At 40.7% G+C, this 18,545-nt stretch overlaps 5 non-coding genes across 5 annotated transcripts; all 5 read right to left on the bottom strand.

The window, feature by feature from the left end:
- Positions 1–5,817: 5,817 nt before the first annotated feature.
- TRNAC-GCA (transfer RNA cysteine (anticodon GCA)) lies at positions 5,818–5,889 on the bottom strand. The gene has a single exon. It is a non-coding gene; the product is annotated as a tRNA-Cys (tRNA).
- A 3,821-nt stretch (positions 5,890–9,710) lies between these two features.
- On the bottom strand, positions 9,711–9,782 carry TRNAY-GUA (transfer RNA tyrosine (anticodon GUA)). Its single transcript has one exon. It is a non-coding gene; the product is annotated as a tRNA-Tyr (tRNA).
- Positions 9,783–10,338: 556 nt separating this feature from the next.
- On the bottom strand, positions 10,339–10,410 carry TRNAC-GCA (transfer RNA cysteine (anticodon GCA)). The gene has a single exon. It is a non-coding gene; the product is annotated as a tRNA-Cys (tRNA).
- A 3,397-nt stretch (positions 10,411–13,807) lies between these two features.
- TRNAY-GUA (transfer RNA tyrosine (anticodon GUA)) lies at positions 13,808–13,879 on the bottom strand. Its single transcript has one exon. It is a non-coding gene; the product is annotated as a tRNA-Tyr (tRNA).
- A 553-nt stretch (positions 13,880–14,432) lies between these two features.
- On the bottom strand, positions 14,433–14,504 carry TRNAC-GCA (transfer RNA cysteine (anticodon GCA)). The gene has a single exon. It is a non-coding gene; the product is annotated as a tRNA-Cys (tRNA).
- Between the last annotated feature and the right edge of the window lie 4,041 nt (positions 14,505–18,545).

Genomic DNA, 18,545 nt, shown 5'->3' with positions numbered 1-18,545 from the left:
ACCCACAGAAATCCATTTAAATGCCAGGGTACAGCTGACCACAGGTGTTACACTGGGGTGTCAGCTGGTAGTTACAACTGACACCCCATGTATACTGATGCTGGCCCAGCTCTGATGATGAGCTGAACCAACCTCAGCTCAGCCACGAATGTATATATCCGTCAATGAGCATCAATCAACAGTGCTCAGCGACTGATAAGGGTGTGTTCACATGTTCAGGTTTTATGAAGCAGTTTTAGATGTCCAAGCCAGGAGTGGAGGGGAGGAGGAATAGCACCGCTCAATGATGTGTTCTCACCAAGTAAGATCTTCATATACTTTTTGCTTCAAAATACTGAAAAACTGAGCATGTAAATGCACCATATATCCATTGCTGTGTGTGAAGAAGTGACTTGCATTATGTTGTAACTAATTAATTTAGATGGTTCTGACTTTTGAGAGACAAAAAATAGAAATAAACAAAAACGTTTTACCAAATTTTGTAACACAAAGGAAAAAAAAAACAGATACCTATTATAAAACTCCTAGGGGTATAGCTTAGTGGCAGTTCGAGAGGTCCTTGGTTCAAATCCGGTTGCCCCCTTTATCTATAACATTTTACCTATGATTCTCAAAATATGGAACATAATACCGTAAGTCACGATCATGAATACCATTGGTCAATATTGAGCACATGCTGCAGTTAACTAATTGTTATAATTTATTATATATTTTTGGATTCAAAGTCGATCCATTCAATTCCACAGCCCTGCTTATTATGCCACCTATAGATATTCTATAGATATTCTTCCATGATACATCCTCCACATTACTAGATTTCCTACTAAGTGTTCATTTGAAATTACTTTCCATACAGAGGTTAGAGCACCTTAAATCTATCATGATATATCTGTGGGTGACTTATAGTATTCTTGTGTTTCATGTTTTGAGAATCATGCTAAACAGATAAAACATCAATTAGAAGGGTGGGCACCCAAAATGAACTGGTAACCTCTATGATTTGCACTGAGCTATATCCCCCAAAAGTCAACAGTAACAGTTTTTTTTGGTACAAACATTTGTAAAACAAGGAAAAAAAATTGCAATGATTATGTTCAAGAAACTTGCAAAAATGGCAGGCGAAAAACTATGATACATGTGCCCCATTGACAGATATATCCATTGTTAAGCTGGTGTGGGCTCATTTGAAGTGACTTTTCCATGCAGAGGTTAGAGCACTTTTAATCTTTCATGGTCTATCTGTGGGTGATTAATAGTATTGTTATATTCCATATTTTGAGAATCACGGAGTACCAAAGGTAAAACATAAATTAGAAGGGGGCACCCGGATTTGAACCATCGGCGAAACACCGGCGACTCGTTCCCGATCCATAGAAACGCCGATGCGATCGGGCCGAGGCCCACCCCGGTGGGCGCGACTTTGTCTGCGTTTGCGTTTGCAAGCGCAGACAAAAGCGCCACGTGTGGCGCCGGCCTCAGCAATGGATATATCCGTCACTAAGCCCTGCTGCATGACGCTCAGTGGGGGACCCTTCAATTGTTTTCTTTATTTTTTTTGTGCAAGTTTTTCGCAGTTTGAGACTTTTTTGTTGCAGAATCGAGCAGCGGACCAGAGTTAGCTGCCTCCAGGATGTAATGCAGTGTCCGAATTTATCTTTGAAACTGAGATCTTTGTTCAACTTGTGAGACTTTTGGGCTTTGAAAATGTCCCATTCCTGCACCTACTAAGGCCCCTTCCACACTAGCGAGTGTGATGCGATGAACTCGCATCACACTCGCAACGCAAGCTGCCGGGAACGCACGGCCCGAACGCTGCACCGCGGGAGTGAACTCAGCATGTCAGTTCACTCCCGCGGTGCAGCGTTCGGGCCGTGCGTTCCCGGCAGCTTGCGTTGCGAGTGTGATGCGAGTTCATCGCATCACACTCGCTAGTGTGGAAGGGGCCTAAGGGTGAAGACACACATGGCATTTTGAACCCGTTTTTGGTCCGTTTTTAAGCAATCCATTAAAAACCGCATGCATTTTTTTTAAATGCATCCGTTTTTTGAAAACACATGCGTTTTACCAATTAACTTAATAAAAACTGATCAAAAACGGATGTGTTTTCGGACGGACTGCTTAAAAACGGACAAAAAACGGGTTCAAAACGCTATGTGAGGCATCACCCCAAGGGCGCATTCACACGTTGCGCTTTGGTTGCATTTTCATTGCGTTTTAAAATGCATTACAACACCTGAGATGAGGTGATTTGCCTAATTACATTACTGTTAACGCTTGCGTTTACAAAACACATTGTAAATGCGATGTTAACGCATGCGTTAACATAGTGTTTACAAATCTAATAGTAATTTAGTTAGGCAAATCACCTCTCCTCAGCTGTTGTATATGCGTTTTAAAACGCAATGAAAACTCAACCAAAACCTCAGTCCCAAAACAGAGCATGCTAGACACAGATTTACTTTTGGGAGCTACTATTTGGCTAGTGCCACACGTAGCGCTTTGTCTGCGCTTTGTCTGCGATCGCAGGCGTTTCCATAGAAACGCCGACGAGATCGGGCCGAGGCCCGTCCCATTGGACGCGACTTTGTCTGTGTTTACAAGCGCAGACAAAGTGCTACGTGTGGCACCAGCCTTTGGGTGAAGACACACATGGCGTTTTTAGGGTGAAGACACACATGGCGTTTTTGGGCTGTTTTTACTAAGTGCGTTTTCAGATCGTTAAAAACGCATGTGTTAAAAAACACATCCGTTTTTTAAAAATGCATGCGTTTTTTGAAAACTCATGCGTTTTTGTCCATTTTTCAGAAATTGCGCAATGAAAAACGCATGCATTTTTTAACGCATGCGTTTTTAACGATCTGAAAACGCACTTAGTAAAAACGGCCCAAAAACGGCCCAAAAACGCCATGTGTGTCTTCACCCTAAGGCCGTTTTTGGGCCGTTTTTAGTTAGTGCGTTTTCAGATCGTTAAAAACGCATGCGTTTTTGACAGGTTTGAGCAATTATCTTAATTCAAACTGGTCAAAAACGCATGCGTTTTTTAACGCATGCGTTTTTAACGATCTGAAAACGCACTAAAAACGCCCCAAAAATGGCCTAAAAACGCCATGTGTGTCTTCACCCTTTGGGACAAAAAAATTTGCACACCACGCGCGCCTGCGCAACTTAGCACGGCCTGTTTCCCCGTGCTAAGTTGCGCAGGCGCGCGTGTGCCGGAGAGCACCGGCTCTCCTGCACTTCAGAATCCGGCGCACGCACGGGCGCGCGCATGGTGCGCCGAGCCCAAGTGCGGTGCGCCGAGTTAAATTAAAAATTCGATTAAATGGCAAAAAGCTCCACAAAATTTAATACTCAATTTCTCCCGAGTACACTGATACCCCATATGTTGTGGCAAACTTCTGTACAGGCACACGCCCGCGCATGGAAGGGAAGGAGGCCCCATTCAGAGCAGAGTTGCATTATCACATTTTACAGGCCATAAAATTCATTTTATTGTAACGTGGACATATGGGGGCTTATTATTTCTGGGATAAGATCCACTTTTGAGTTGAATCATTTAGGGGGGGATCAATAGCTAATTGATGAGATTGTATTAAGGCCCCTTTCACACTTGCGTTTTTCACGCGCACACGCGCGTTTTTTTTAACACGCGTTTAAATCTCAACATGCTCTACTTTTGCAAGTCACGCGCGTGAAAAACGCACCATACAAGACTATGGAGATGCATCAAAAACGTATTGCACTCTGAGACACTTGCAAGTGCGATGCAAGAGCAATGCGTTTTTCATACATCAATTGCCATAGAAAAGATAGAGCTCAGTCCTGAGTCCATGGTTTGGGATTAAAATGTGTTATTTAATTAAAAAATAATGTCTTCTGATAAGTTGCAAACATCTGCGATCTATTCTTCACTGTTCCCCGTGTATATTATCTCCCGACAAGTTAGCAGATGTGAAGAACAGTAAAGAATAGAATAAAAACAGTGAACACAGTGAACACAGGATCATTTAAGAGAAAAACACAGTGCAGAACACAGTGCAGAATAGATTACAGATGTTCGGCACATCTGCTTACTTGTCGGGAGATACGCGCGGAACGGTGCGCCCAAAATAGCATGTGAAGAACAATATATATGTGTGTGAAGAACACATTGCAGATGTTTAAATACATCTGCAATGTGTTCTTCACACATATATATTGTTCTTCACATGCTATTTTGGGCGCACCGTTCCGCGCGTATCTCCCGACAAGTAAGCAGATGTGCCGAACATCTGTAATCTATTCTGCACTGTGTTTTTCTCTTAAATGATCCTGTGTTCACTGTGTTCACTGTTTTTCTTCTATTCTTCACTGTTCTTCATTGTGTTTTTTTAATTAAATGATCGTTCTCGAGTAGGGGAAATACTGTTATTCTGGTCACAGGTTTTCATTTTTGTAAATGTATGAAAACATTATAAAACCTATACAATTTGGTATCCCCTTAATCGTACCGACCCAAAGAATAAAGTAGACATGTCATTTGGGGTGCTCAGTGAAAGACGTAATATCCAAGCCCACAAGAAAATGGCGCAAATGCGGTTTTTCACCATTTTCATTGAATTTGGAATTTTTTTTCCCGCTTCTGAGTACATGGCATGGAATATTTAATAAAATAAAAATTTAAGGTACAGTATGGTAACATTTACAGTAAAATGGACGATGGTAATGTTGTTGTTGTATGCCTTATGTTTATGAGCGACAGTTTTCCTGCTATATACCTGCATGTCATAAGAATTTAAATTTAAAAAAGGACCATGTTAAATTCAAATCTGTTTTTTGTTTTTTTTTTACCGGTGTTTTGTATGCATTGGAAAAGGGGTAGTCTTATACGGCGAATATATCTTAAACTCTATATTTTAAACAGGAAAGTAGGGGGGGCGTCTTATACGCCGGAATATACGGTACATTGCAATCATTAAGTAGGACAACTTCAGGAAACTTGAGAAAGTGGCAGCTTAAAAACTATGATACATGGGCCCCATTGACAGATATATCCATTGTTAAGCTGGTGTGGGCTCATTTGAAGTGACTTTTCCATGCAGAGGTTAGAGCACTTTTAATCTTTCATGGTTTATCTGTGGGTGATTAATAGCATTGTTATATTCCATATTTTAAGAATCATGGAGTACCAAAGGTAAAACATAAATAGAAGGGGGCAACCGGATTTGAACCAGGGACCTCTCAATCTACAGTCGAATGCTCCACCACTGAGCTATACCCCCTACGGTACAGTGAATTGTTTTGTGTTTTTTTTCTATAAAACAACCTGAAGACATTTTTCTTGATGACACACTTACCTGAGTGATCTGCAGTAATTCTTTGATATGAGCCCCTACTACGCAGTGTGAATCGCACAGTCTCCAATAACCAATGCCACTCACAGCTATTCTTTCATGATATTACCAGCAGATTGTAATGTATTGTACTAGCTGTTCTCCATGTTGTACATCACATTGAGTATCATGATAAATATATTCCCCATATGATCATTGTTACTATTTTACCTAAGAAAAAAAATGTTGGGACATTGGTAAATTTTTATGAATACTTCCTGGGCTCATACATAGTGATCATATGTGAATGGGTAACTCCATTATACAATCAGGTCAGAACGCTCCTTTATAACATTACTACATTTACTACTAAGTGTTCATATGAAACTACATTTCCACACGGAGGTAAGAGCACCTTGAATCATGATTTATCTGTGAGTGACTAATGGTATTATCTTCCATAGTTTAAGAAACATGAAGTACCAAAAGTAAAATGTCACTTTCAAGGGGGCACCCGGATTTGAACCAGGGACCTCTCGATCTGCAGTCGAATGCTCTACCACTGAGCTATACCCCCACTGATATTTGTAACATTTTCGCATTTTTTTTCTGCTACAAAATTTTGGAAAAGTTTTTTCTACTTTGTCCTTCAACATTCAGAAGCAGGTAAATAAATTAGTTACAGCATAATGCAAGTCACCTGATCCGATCCCAACTGAACATGAGTTTCACTTTAACTTCTTCACACTCAGCAATGGATATATCTGTCACTAAGCGCTGCTGCATGATGCTCAGTGGGGGACCCTTCAATTGTTTTCTTTATTTTTTTTGTGCAAGTTTTTCGCAGTTTGAGACTTTTTTGTTGCAGAATCGAGCAGCGGACCAGAGCATGCTAGACCCAGATTTACTTTTGGGAGCTACTATTTGGCTGGTGCCACACGTACGCTTTGTCTGCGCTTGCAAGCACAAACGCAGACAAAGTCGCGGGCCTCGGCCCAATCGCGTTGGCGTTTCTATGGAAACACCTGCAGCTCGTTCCCGATCGCAGGCGTTTCCATAGAAACGCCAACGAGATCGGGCCGAGGCCCGGCCCGTTGGACGCGACTTTGTCTGTGTTTACAAGCGCAGACAAAGTGCTACGTGTGGCACCAGCCTTTGTGTGAAGACACACATGGCGTTTTTGGGCCGTTTTTACTAAGTGTGTTTTCAGATCATTAAAAACGCATGCGTTAAAAAACGCACCCTGAGCTGGTGCCATGTATATGTGTATAAAAGTACCACTTTTAAGTGGTAGGTTTCCTTTAAGGACCAAGCCACTTTAGGGCTTCCGGACCAAGCCGAATTTTTAAAATCTGCCCTGTGTCGCTATAAGTGATTATAACCTTCAAATGCTTTAACATACTCAGGTAATTTTGAGATTGTTTTCTCGTCACACATTGTACTTCAAATTAGTGGAAATATTTGGATGATATCTTTTGCGTTTAATTATGGAAAAAATAGAAATCTGTAAAAAATTCTGAAAAATTCTACATTTTCAACGTTCCAAAAATTGTTTCTTTTTAAGTAGATGGTCATATCACCCAAATAACGTTATTAATAACTTTTCCCAAATGTCTGCTTTCAGGTGACTTTGAGAGGCCTAATTATAGTAAAACCAAATAATTTACCCCATTATAGAGACTGCACCCCTCAATGTATGAGAAATCAATGCAATTTGTAACTTTTTTGACAATACATTAACTCTGGCCCGAAAATTAAAAATTCGATTAAATGGCAAAAAGCTCCACAAAATTTAATACTCAATTTCTCCCGAGTACACTGATACCCCATATGTTGTGGCAAACTTCTGTACAGGCACACGGCCGGGCATGGAAGGGAAGGAGGCCCCATTCAGAGCAGAGTTGCATTATCACATTTTACAGGCCATAAAATCCATTTTATTGTAACGTGGACATATGGGGGCTTATTATTTCTGGGATAAGATCCACTTTTGAGTTGAATCATTTAGGGGGGGATCAATAGCTAATTGATGAGATTGTATTAAGGCCCCTTTCACACTTGCGTTTTTCACGCGCGTTTTCTGCGCGTGCTTTTGACGCGCAGAACTTGCATTGCACTCTGACCCATTGTAACCAATGGGTCTTTTCAGACTTGCATTTTTTTTCACGCACACACGCGCGTTTTTTTTAACGCGCGTTTAAATCTCAACATGCTCTACTTTTGTAAGTCACGCGTGTGAAAAACGCACCATACAAGTCTATGGAGATGCATCAAAAACGCATTGCACTCTGAGACACTTGCAAGTGCGATGCAAGTGCAATGCGTTTTTCATACATCAATTGCCATAGAAAAGATAGAGCTCAGTCCTGAGTCCATTTCACGCGCATTTTCTTCGCGTGAAAAACGCATTGAAATTGCATTGCAATTGCATCAAAAACCCGCGTGAAAAACTGAGACACTGAACAAACTCTGACTGAAAACTGATTGCACTCTGATGCAAAATGTGCGTTTTTCACTGACCAAACCCTGATCGCACCCTGATCAGACTCTGACGTGATCTGCAACGCAAGTGTGGAAGGGGCCTAAGGCTACATTCACACGAACGTATGGAGGACGTATATACGGCTGACGTATATACGGCCGATATACGTCCCCCATACACTCCTATGGGCGCACGGCACCCTACGGGAGCGGTACGGTGCAGCACACGTGCGGCACCGTACCGTTCCGTACCCGGGAAAAAGATAGGACATGTCCTATCTTTTCCCGTAATACGGCGCCGTGCGCCATAGGTTGCTATGGAGAGGGGCGGGGGTGAGCTGCGCTCACCTCTTCCTCCTCTCCCCGTACACTGCCGTTGCCCGCTACGGTACGGTACGGGCGGGCAACGGCAGTGTGAATATAGCCTAACTCTTTCTTGGTGAGAATGACAAAATCATTCATTCTGGTTTATGGTTTTTAGTTTTTTCTTTGTAGGCTGTTCACTGTACAATAAAAACAATATGTTATTCTTATTATATAAAATAAAATTCCGAAGACCCGAGACTATTTCGTTTTAACCCCTTCATTACAATGTGCTAATAGCACATTGTAATGAATGAGGAGGAAAATCCCCATATAATGCCATACTGTAGTATGGCAGTATATGGTAGGATCGATCAGACAACCTAGGGTTAAAGTACCCTAGGGAGTCTGAAAAATATTATAAATAAAAATAAAAAAAAGTTAAAAAAAAAAAATTATAATAAAAAAACCTAAAATTTCAAATCACCCCCTTTCCCTGGAACTGACATAAATATAAATAAACAGTAAAAATCATAAACACATCAGGTATCGACGCGTCCGAAAATGCCCGATCTATCAAAATATAATAACGGTTTTTCAATGCGTTTAACCACGTAACGGAAAATAGCGCCCAAAGTCGAAAATGGCACTTTTTGCCATTTTGAAAAATATAAAAAAATCTATAAAAAGTGATCAAAAGGTCGTACAGTCCTAAAAATGATATCATTGAAAATATTATCAAATTTCGCAAAAAAATGACACCACCCACAGCTCCGTACACCAAAGTATAAAAAAGTTATTAGCGCCAGAAGTTGGCAAAATCAAAAATATAATTTTTGTACAGGAGGTTTTCATTTTTGTAAATGTATGAAAACATTATAAAACCTATACAATTTGGTATCCCCTTAATCGTACCGACCCAAAGAATAAAGTAGACATGTCATTTGGGGTGCTCAGTGAAAGACGTAATATCCAAGCCCACAAGAAAATGGCGCAAATGCGTTTTTTCACCATTTTCATTGAATTTGGAATTTTTTTTCCCTCTTCTGAGTACATGGCATGGAATATTTAATAAAATAAAAATTTAAGGTACAGTATGGTAACATTTACAGTAAAATGGACGATGGTAATGTTGTTGTTGTATGCCTTATGTTTATGAGCGACAGTTTTCCTGCTATATACCTGCATGTCATAAGAATTTAAATTTAAAAAAGGACCATGTTAAATTCAAATCTGTTTTTTTTTTTTTTTACCGGTGTTTTATATGCGTTGGAAAAGGGGTAGTCTTATACGGCGAATATATCTTAAACTCTATATTTTAAACAAGAAAGTAGGGGGGTCGTCTTATACGCCGGAATATACGGTACATTGCAATCATTAAGTAGGACGACTTCAGGAAACTTGAGAAAGTGGCAGCTTAAAAACTATGATACATGGGCCCCATTGATAAAGATATATCCATTGTTAAGCTGGTGTGGGCTCATTTGAAGTGACTTTTCCATGCAGAGGTTAGAGCACTTTTAATCTTTCATGGTTTATCTGTGGAGGACTAATAGTATTGTTATATTCCATATTTTGAGAATCATGGAGTACCAAAGGTAAAACATAAATAGAAGGGGGCACCCGGATTTGAACCAGGGACCTCTCAATCTACAGTCGAATGCTCTACCACTGAGCTATACCCCCTCCGGTACAATGACTATTTTGTGTTGTTTTTTTCTATAAAACAACCTGAAGACATTTTCTTGATGGCACGCTTACCTGAGTGATCTGCAGCAATTCTTTGATATGAGCCCCTACTACGCAGTGTGAATCGCACAGTCCCCAATAACCAATGCCACTCACAGCTATTCTTTCATGATATTACCAGCAGATTGTAATGTATTGGACTAGCTGTTTTCCATGTTGTACATCACATTGAGTAGCATGATAAATATATTTCCCATATGATCATTGTTACTATTTTACCTAAGAAAAAAAATGTTGGGACATTGGTAAATTTTTATGAATACTTCCTGGGCTCATACATAGTGATCATATGTGAATGGGTAACTCCATTATACAATCAGGTCAGAACGCTCCATTATAACATTACTACATTTACTACTAAGTGTTCATATGAAACTACATTTCCACACGGAGGTAAGAGCACCTGGAATCATGATTTATCTGTGAGTGACTAATGGTATTATCTTCCATAGTTTAAGAAACATGAGGTACCAAATGTAAAATGTCACTTTCAAGGGGGCACCCGGATTTGAACCAGGGACCTCTCGATCTGCAGTCGAATGCTCTACCACTGAGCTATACCCCCACTGATATTTGTGGCATTGTCAGAATTTTTTTTCTGCTACAAAATTTTGGAAAAGTTTTTTTCTACTTTATGTCCTTCAACATTCAGAACCAGGTAAATAAATTAGTTACAGCATAATGCAAGTCACCTGATCCGATCCCAACTGAACATGAATTTCACTTTAACTTCTTCACACTCAGCAATGGATATATCCGTCACTAAGCACTGCTGCATGACGCTCAGTGGGGGACACGTATCACTCCTATTGCTTTCTTTATCTTTTTTGTGCAAGTTTTTCGCAGTTTGAGACTTTTTTTGGTGCAGAATCGAGCAGCGTACCAGAGTTAGCTGCCTCCAGGATGTAATGCAGTGGCCGAATTTATCTTTGAGGGTGCGGTCACACGTCACGTTTACTGCATGCGTTTAAAAACGCATTGCTACAGCTGAAGGGAGATTTGCCTATTTAAACAGCTGTTAACGCTCGCGTTTACAAAACGCAAGTGTTAATGCATTGTTAACACATGTGTTAACGCAGCTTTGTCTGTGTTTGCGTTTTCAAACGCAGCCCCCTGACTCGATTTTTTGGATTCTGACCTGCGTCACTTTATATGGTTATTACTTTTGAACACTGTTACTTATCTAAACGATTCTGAGATAGTTTTTTCCCCACATGTTGTACTTCATTTTAGTGGTAAATTTTGGCTGATAAGTTTAGCATCTAGTCACAAAAGAAAAAATGATGAATTTCTTGAAAAATTTGCTATTTTCGAAATTCTAAATCACCGCGTTTTCAGGCAGATAGATTTAACACCTAAATAAGTTGCTGAATAACATTTCCCATTTGTCTACTTTACATTTTCATCATTTTTGATATGTCTGGATAATTTATTTTGATGTCACGCAGCTTACAAATCGAATAGCGATTTTCCGGATTTTCAGAATTGACTATTTTGGGGATGAATACAGTTTTGAATTAAATGTTACATATTTAGCATCAAAACCCCCTATATACACAACCCATTTTCTAATCTGCACCCCTCAAACTATCAGAAACAGCTTTTTACGAAGATTGTTAACCCCTTGAGATCTTCATAGTAATTGAATCAAAATGGCGGTGAAATTTATAATGGTCAAATTGTGTCGGTTATACGTTCATTTAGCCCTAAAATTATCACATTTCCAAAAGATAAAAAGAGAAAACCCACCATACAATTTGTTCTACAATTTCTCTCGAGTACAGAGACCCCCCCCCCTCATGTGGCCGTTACTTGTTTTATGGGGGCACAGTGAGGCACAGAAGGGAAGGAGCACCCTACAGCTGCCAGGATTTTAGTTTCCTCGTTGGACCCTTTTGTAGGCTATAAAATTTTAGCTTTTTTGTGTCCATGTGATGGCATTTTTTTTGCGGGAAGAGATGCTTTTTCCTGTGTTACCATTTTTTTGGTGGAATTGAATAGGTAAAAATGATAATTTTTGGAGGGTTTATAACAGTCGGACGCTGTGTTAAAAAACGCATGCGTTAACGCATGCGTTTTTGACAGGTTTGACCAATTATCTTAATTCAAACTGGTCAAAAACGCATGCGTTTTTAGCGATGTAAAAACGCACTAACTAAAAACGGCCCAAAAACGGCCTAAAAACGCCATGTGTGTCTTCACCCTTAGGCCGCGGTCACAAGTACCGCTAGGCATCCGTCATAACGCGACGCTAGCGCAGAGGGGGAGGACCTCGGCCCGAAGGCACATGCGTTTCCAGGGAAACGCATGCGATTGTTAAGCTGATTGCATGCGTTTCTCTGGAAACGCATGTGCGTTCGGGCCAAGGACCTGTGCACTAGCGTCACGTTATGAACGGACGTCTAGCGGTATGTGTGACCGTGGCCTTAAGCCGGCGCCACACAGGGCGCTTTGTCTGCGCTTGCAAACGCAAACGCAGACAAAGTCGCGCCCACCGGGGCGGGCCTCGGCCCGATCGCATCGGCGTTTCTATGGAAACGCCTGCGATCGGGAACGAGCCGCCGGTGTTTTAAACCGGCGGCTCGTTCCCGATCGCAGGCGTTTCCATAGAAACGCCGATGCGATCGGGCCGAGGCCCGCCCCGGTGGGCGCGACTTTGTCTGCGTTTGCGTTTGCAAGCGCAGACAAAGCGCCCTGTGTGGCGCCGGCCTTAGAGCACCTTTAATCCCTTAAGGACCAAGCCACTTTAGGGCATCCGGACCAAGCAGAATTTTTTTAATCTGCCCCATGTCACTATATCTGATTATAACCTTCAAATGCTTTAACGTACCCAGGTAATTTGGAGATTGTTTTCGCGTTACACATTAAATGGATAATGACAAAAAGCTCCACAAAGTTTAATACCCAATTTCTCCCGAGTACACTGATACCCCATATGTTGTGGTAAACTGCTGTACGGGAACTCGGCCATTTAGATGAAGGGAAGGAGCCCCCATTCAGAGCAGAGTTGCATTATCACATTTTACAGGCCATAAAATGATTATTTTATAGTTTTTTATGTGTAGGCTGTTTACTGTATGATAAAAATAATATGTTATTTTTATTATAAAGTTCACCACGATTACAGAGATCCCCCATTTATATAGCTTTTTTATGGTTACCTTATTTTAAACAATATAGAACTCATTTGTTGATAAATTTGCTTATTTATGCATCGCCATGTTCTAAAAGGCATAAAACTTTTATTTTTATATACGGAGCTGTATAAGGGCTTATTTTTTGTGGGACAAGCTGTACTTTTTATTGGTATCATGTGGGGTAAATGTTACTTTTTGATCACATTTTATAACATTACATTTTTTTTAGGAGGTTGGATGTGAAAATATTGTAATTTTTCTGTTTTTTTAATGAAAATTGTTACTGTGTTCACCAAACGGGTTCAGAAACAATTTTATTTTATTCTACGGGTTATTCTACGTGGTGATACTCCGTGTGTAGTGTTTTGTGGTGATTTTCACTTTTTTTAATGTAAAATTTGATTTTTATATGTGATGGGGCATTAGGGGATTTTTATTCATTTATTTTATTATTTACACTTTTTTTTAATTATTGTATTACTTTGTCCCAGGGTGGGAAATGAACAAGTGACTTATGTATTACAGCATATTACATAGTCAGCCTATGCACAATGCATAGGCTGACAGGCACTGTGTTAGATCGTGCTGAAAGCTACTGTTGGCACCCTGGGGACCTTCATAGGACCCCAGGGCTGCCACAGAAGCAGGTGGGATACCACCCGCCGGTAATAGCTGCGGCAATAGACCATATTTTCCAACATACATGCACGTCCTAATGCGTGAAGTGGTTAATCTTGATAATGATTTATCTGTGGGTGATTAATAGTATTGTTATATTCCATATTTTGAGAATCATGGAGTACCAAAGGTAAAACATAAATTAGAAGGGGGCACCCGGATTTGAACCAGGGACCTCTCAATCTACAGTCGAATGCTCTACCACTGAGCTATACCCCCTCTGATACAATGAATTGTTTGTGTTTTTTTTTCTATAAAACAACCTGAAGACATTTTCTTGATGACACGCTTACCTGAGTGATCTGCAGCAATTCTTTGATATGAGCCTCTACTACGCAGTGTGAATCGCACAGTCTCCAATAACCAATGCCACTCACAGCTATTCTTTCATGATATTACCAGCAGATTGTAATGTATTGGACTAGCTGTTTTCCATGTTGTACATCACATTGAGTATCATGATAAATATATTCCCCGTATGATCATTGTTACTATTTTACCTAAAAAAAAATGTTGGGACATTGGTAAATTTTTATGAATACTTCCTGGGCTCATACATAGTGTTCATATGTGAATGGGTAACCCCATTATACAGTCAGGTCAGAACGCTCCATTATAACATTACTACATTTACTACTAAGTGTTCATATGAAACTACATTTCCACGCGGAGGTAAGAGCACCTTGAATCATGATTTATCTGTGAGTGACTAATGGTATTATCTTCCATAGTTTAAGAAACATGAAGTACCAAAAGTAAAATGTCACTTTCAAGGGGGCACCCGGATTTGAACCAGGGACCTCTCGATCTGCAGTCGAATGCTCTACCACTGAGCTATACCCCCACTGATATTTGTAACATTTTCGCATTTTTTTCTGCTACAAAATTTTGGAAAAGTTTTTTCTACTTTGTCCTTCAACATTCAGAAGCAGGTAAATAAATTAGTTACAGCATAATGCAAGTCACCTGATCCGATCCCAACTGAACATGAGTTTCACTTTAACTTCTTCACACTCAGCAATGGATATATCTGTCACTAAGCACTGCTGCATGACGCTCAGTGGGGGACCCTTCAATTGTTTTCTTTATTTTTTTTGTGCAAGTTTTTCGCAGTTTGAGACTTTTTTGTTGCAGAATCGAGCAGCGGACCAGAGCATGCTAGACCCAGATTTACTTTTGGGAGCTACTATTTGGCTGGTGCCACACGGCCCAATCGCGTCGGCGTTTCTATGGAAACACCTGCAGCTCGTTCCCGATCGCAGGCGTTTCCATAGAAACGCCAACGAGATCGGGCCGAGGCCCGGCCCGTTGGACGCGACTTTGTCTGTGTTTACAAGCGCAGACAAAGCGCTACGTGTGGCACCAGCCTTTGTGTGAAGACACACATGGCGTTTTTGGGCCGTTTTTACTAAGTGCGTTTTCAGATTATTAAAAACGCATGCGTTAAAAAACGCACCCTGAGCTGGTGCCATGTATATGTGTATAAAAGTACCACTTTTAAGTGGTAGGTTTCCTTTAAGGACCAAGCCACTTTAGGGCTTCCGGACCAAGCCGAATTTTTAAAATCTGCCCTGTGTCGCTACAAGTGATTATAACCTTCAAATGCTTTAACATACTCAGGTAATTTTGAGATTGTTTTCTCGTCACACATTGTACTTCAAATTAGTGGAAATATTTGGATGATATCTTTTGCGTTTAATTATGGAAAAAATAGAAATCTGTAAAAAATTCAGAAAAATTCTACATTTTCAACGTTCCAAAAATTGTTTCTTTTTAAGTAGATGGTCATATCACCCAAATAACGTTATTAATAACTTTTCCCAAATGTCTGCTTTCAGGTGACTTTGAGAGGCCTAATTATAGTAAAACCAAATAATTTACCCCATTATAGAGACTGCACCCCTCAGGGCGCGGTCCCACGTTGCGTTTGCAAACGCAGACGCAGACCAAACCGCGCCCACCGGGCGGTCCGCGGTCCAATCGCATCGGCGTTTTCAATAGAAACATAGAGAAACACCGATGCGATTGGACCGCGGACCGCCCGGTGGGCGCGGTTTGGTCTGCGTCTGCGTTTGCAAACGCAACGTGGGACCGCGCCCTCAATGTATGAGAAATCAATGCAATTTGTAACTTTTTTGACAATACATTAACTCTGGCCCGAAAATTAAAAATTCGATTAAATGGCAAAAAGCTCCACAAAATTTAATACTCAATTTCTCCCGAGTACACTGATACCCCATATGTTGTGGCAAACTTCTGTACAGGCACACGGCCGGGCATGGAAGGGAAGGAGGCCCCATTCAGAGCAGAGTTGCATTATCACATTTTACAGGCCATATAATCCATTTTATTGTAACGTGGACATATGGGGGCTTATTATTTCTGGGATAAGATCCACTTTTGAGTTGAATCATTTAGGGGGGGATCAATAGCTAATTGATGAGATTGTATTAAGGCCCCTTTCACACTTGCGTTTTTCACGCGCGTTTTCTGCGCGTGCTTTTGACGCGCAGAACTTGCATTGCACTCTGACCCATTGTAACCAATGGGGGACATTTACTTACAGTGTCGGTGTCTGCATTGGCTTTGTTACCGACCTCCTCTCGGTAAGAAGACACACATTTAATATTGTGGAGCTGTGCAGAGACATTTCTGGCGCCGAGACTATTTTCTGTCCCTGGGACAAAATCTGTCCCGAGCACCAGAAATGTGTCCATCAGTCCCTGCTAGACCAGTTTTCTTTTGGTCTACTTTCCGTCAGTTTACACCGCCCAAAAAGGGCTGCGACACATAGTAATTGTGTCTGAGTTTCCACTCCGCCAAAGCCACGCCCCTTTTCGGAGAAGAGTCGGAGCAGACGGAAAAAGGCATTTTTTCTGTCCCCGACAGCTAATAAATAGGTCGGAGAGCAGAACATGTGGTGAGAGCGCCACAAAACTGGCGGAAACGCCATAGTAAATGTCCCCCAATGGGTCTTTTCAGACTTGCATTTTTTTTCACGCACACACGCGCGTTTTTTTTAACGCGCGTTTAAATCTCAACATGCTCTACTTTTGCAAGTCACGCGTGTGAAAAACGCACCATACAAGTCTATGGAGATGCATCAAACGCATTGCACTCTGAGACACTTGCAAGTGCGATGCAAGTGCAATGCGTTTTTCATACATCAATTGCCATAGAAAAGATAGAGCTCAGTCCTGAGTCCATTTCACGCGCATTTTCTGCGCGTGAAAAACGCATTGAAATTGCATTGCAATTGCATCAAAAACCCGCGTGAAAAACTGAGACACTGAACAAACTCTGACTGAAAACTGATTGCACTCTGATGCAAAATGTGCGTTTTTCACTGACCAAACCCTGATCACACCCTGATCAGACTCTGACGTGATCTGCAACGCAAGTGTGGAAGGGGCCTAAGGCTACATTCACACGAACGTATGGAGGACGTATATACGGTGACGTATATACGGCCGATATACGTCCCCCATGCACTCCTATGGGCGCACGGCACCCTACGGGAGCGGTACGGTGCAGCACACGTGCGGCACCGTACCGTTCCGTACCCGGGAAAAAGATAGGACATGTCCTATCTTTTCCCGTAATACGGCGCCGTGCGCCATAGGTTGCTATGGAGAGGGGCGGGGGTGAGCTGCGCTCACCTCCTCCTCCTCTCCCCGTACACTGCCGTTGCCCGCTACGGTACGGTACGGGCGGGCAACGGCAGTGTGAATATAGCCTAACTCTTTCTTGGTGAGAATGACAAAATCATTCATTCTGGTTTCTGGTTTTTAGTTTTTTCTTTGTAGGCTGTTCACTGTACAATAAAAACAATATGTTATTCTTATTATATAAAATAAAATTCCGAAGACCCGAGACTATTTCGTTTTAACCCCTTCATTACAATGTGCTGATAGCACATTGTAATGAATGAGGAGGAAAATCCCCATATAATGCCATACTGTAGTATGGCAGTATATGATCGGATCGATCAGACAACCTAGGGTTAAAGTACCCTAGGGAGTCTGAAAAATATTATAAATAAAAATAAAAAAAAGTTAAAAAAAAAAAATTATAATAAAAAAACCTAAAATTTCAAATCACCCCCTTTCCCTGGAACTGACATAAATATAAATAAACAGTAAAAATCATAAACACATCAGGTATCGACGCGTCCGAAAATGCCCGATCTATCAAAATATAATAACGGTTTTTCAATGCGTTTAACCACGTAACGGAAAATAGCGCCCAAAGTCGAAAATGGCACTTTTTGCCATTTTGAAAAATATAAAAAAATCTATAAAAAGTGATCAAAAGGTCGTACAGTCCTAAAAATGATATCATTGAAAATATTATCAAATTTCGCAAAAAAATGATACCACCCACAGCTCCGTACACCAAAGTATAAAAAAGTTATTAGCGCCAGAAGTTGGCAAAATCAAAAAAATAATTTTTGTACAGGAGGTTTTCATTTTTGTAAATGTATGAAAACATTATAAAACCTATACATTTTGGTATCCCCTTAATCGTACCGACCCAAAGAATAAAGTAGACATGTCATTTGGGGTGCTCAGTGAAAGACGTAATATCCAAGCCCACAAGAAAATGGCGCAAATGCGTTTTTTCACCATTTTCATTGAATTTGGAATTTTTTTTCCCTCTTCTGAGTACATGGCATGGAATATTTAATAAAATAAAAATTTAAGGTACAGTATGGTAACATTTACAGTAAAATGGACGATGGTAGTGTTGTTGTTGTATGCCTTATGTTTATGAGCGACAGTTTTCCTGCTATATACCTGCATGTCATAAGAATTTAAATTTAAAAAAGGACCATGTTAAATTCAAATCTGTTTTTTTTTTTTTACCGGTGTTTTGTATGCGTTGG

Source organism: Engystomops pustulosus, chromosome 6 (genome assembly GCF_040894005.1).
Source record: "Engystomops pustulosus chromosome 6, aEngPut4.maternal, whole genome shotgun sequence".
NCBI lineage: Eukaryota > Metazoa > Chordata > Amphibia > Anura > Leptodactylidae > Engystomops > Engystomops pustulosus.
The sequence above is the reverse complement of the archived record's forward strand: the minus strand, read 5'-3'. Positions and strand labels throughout refer to the sequence as shown.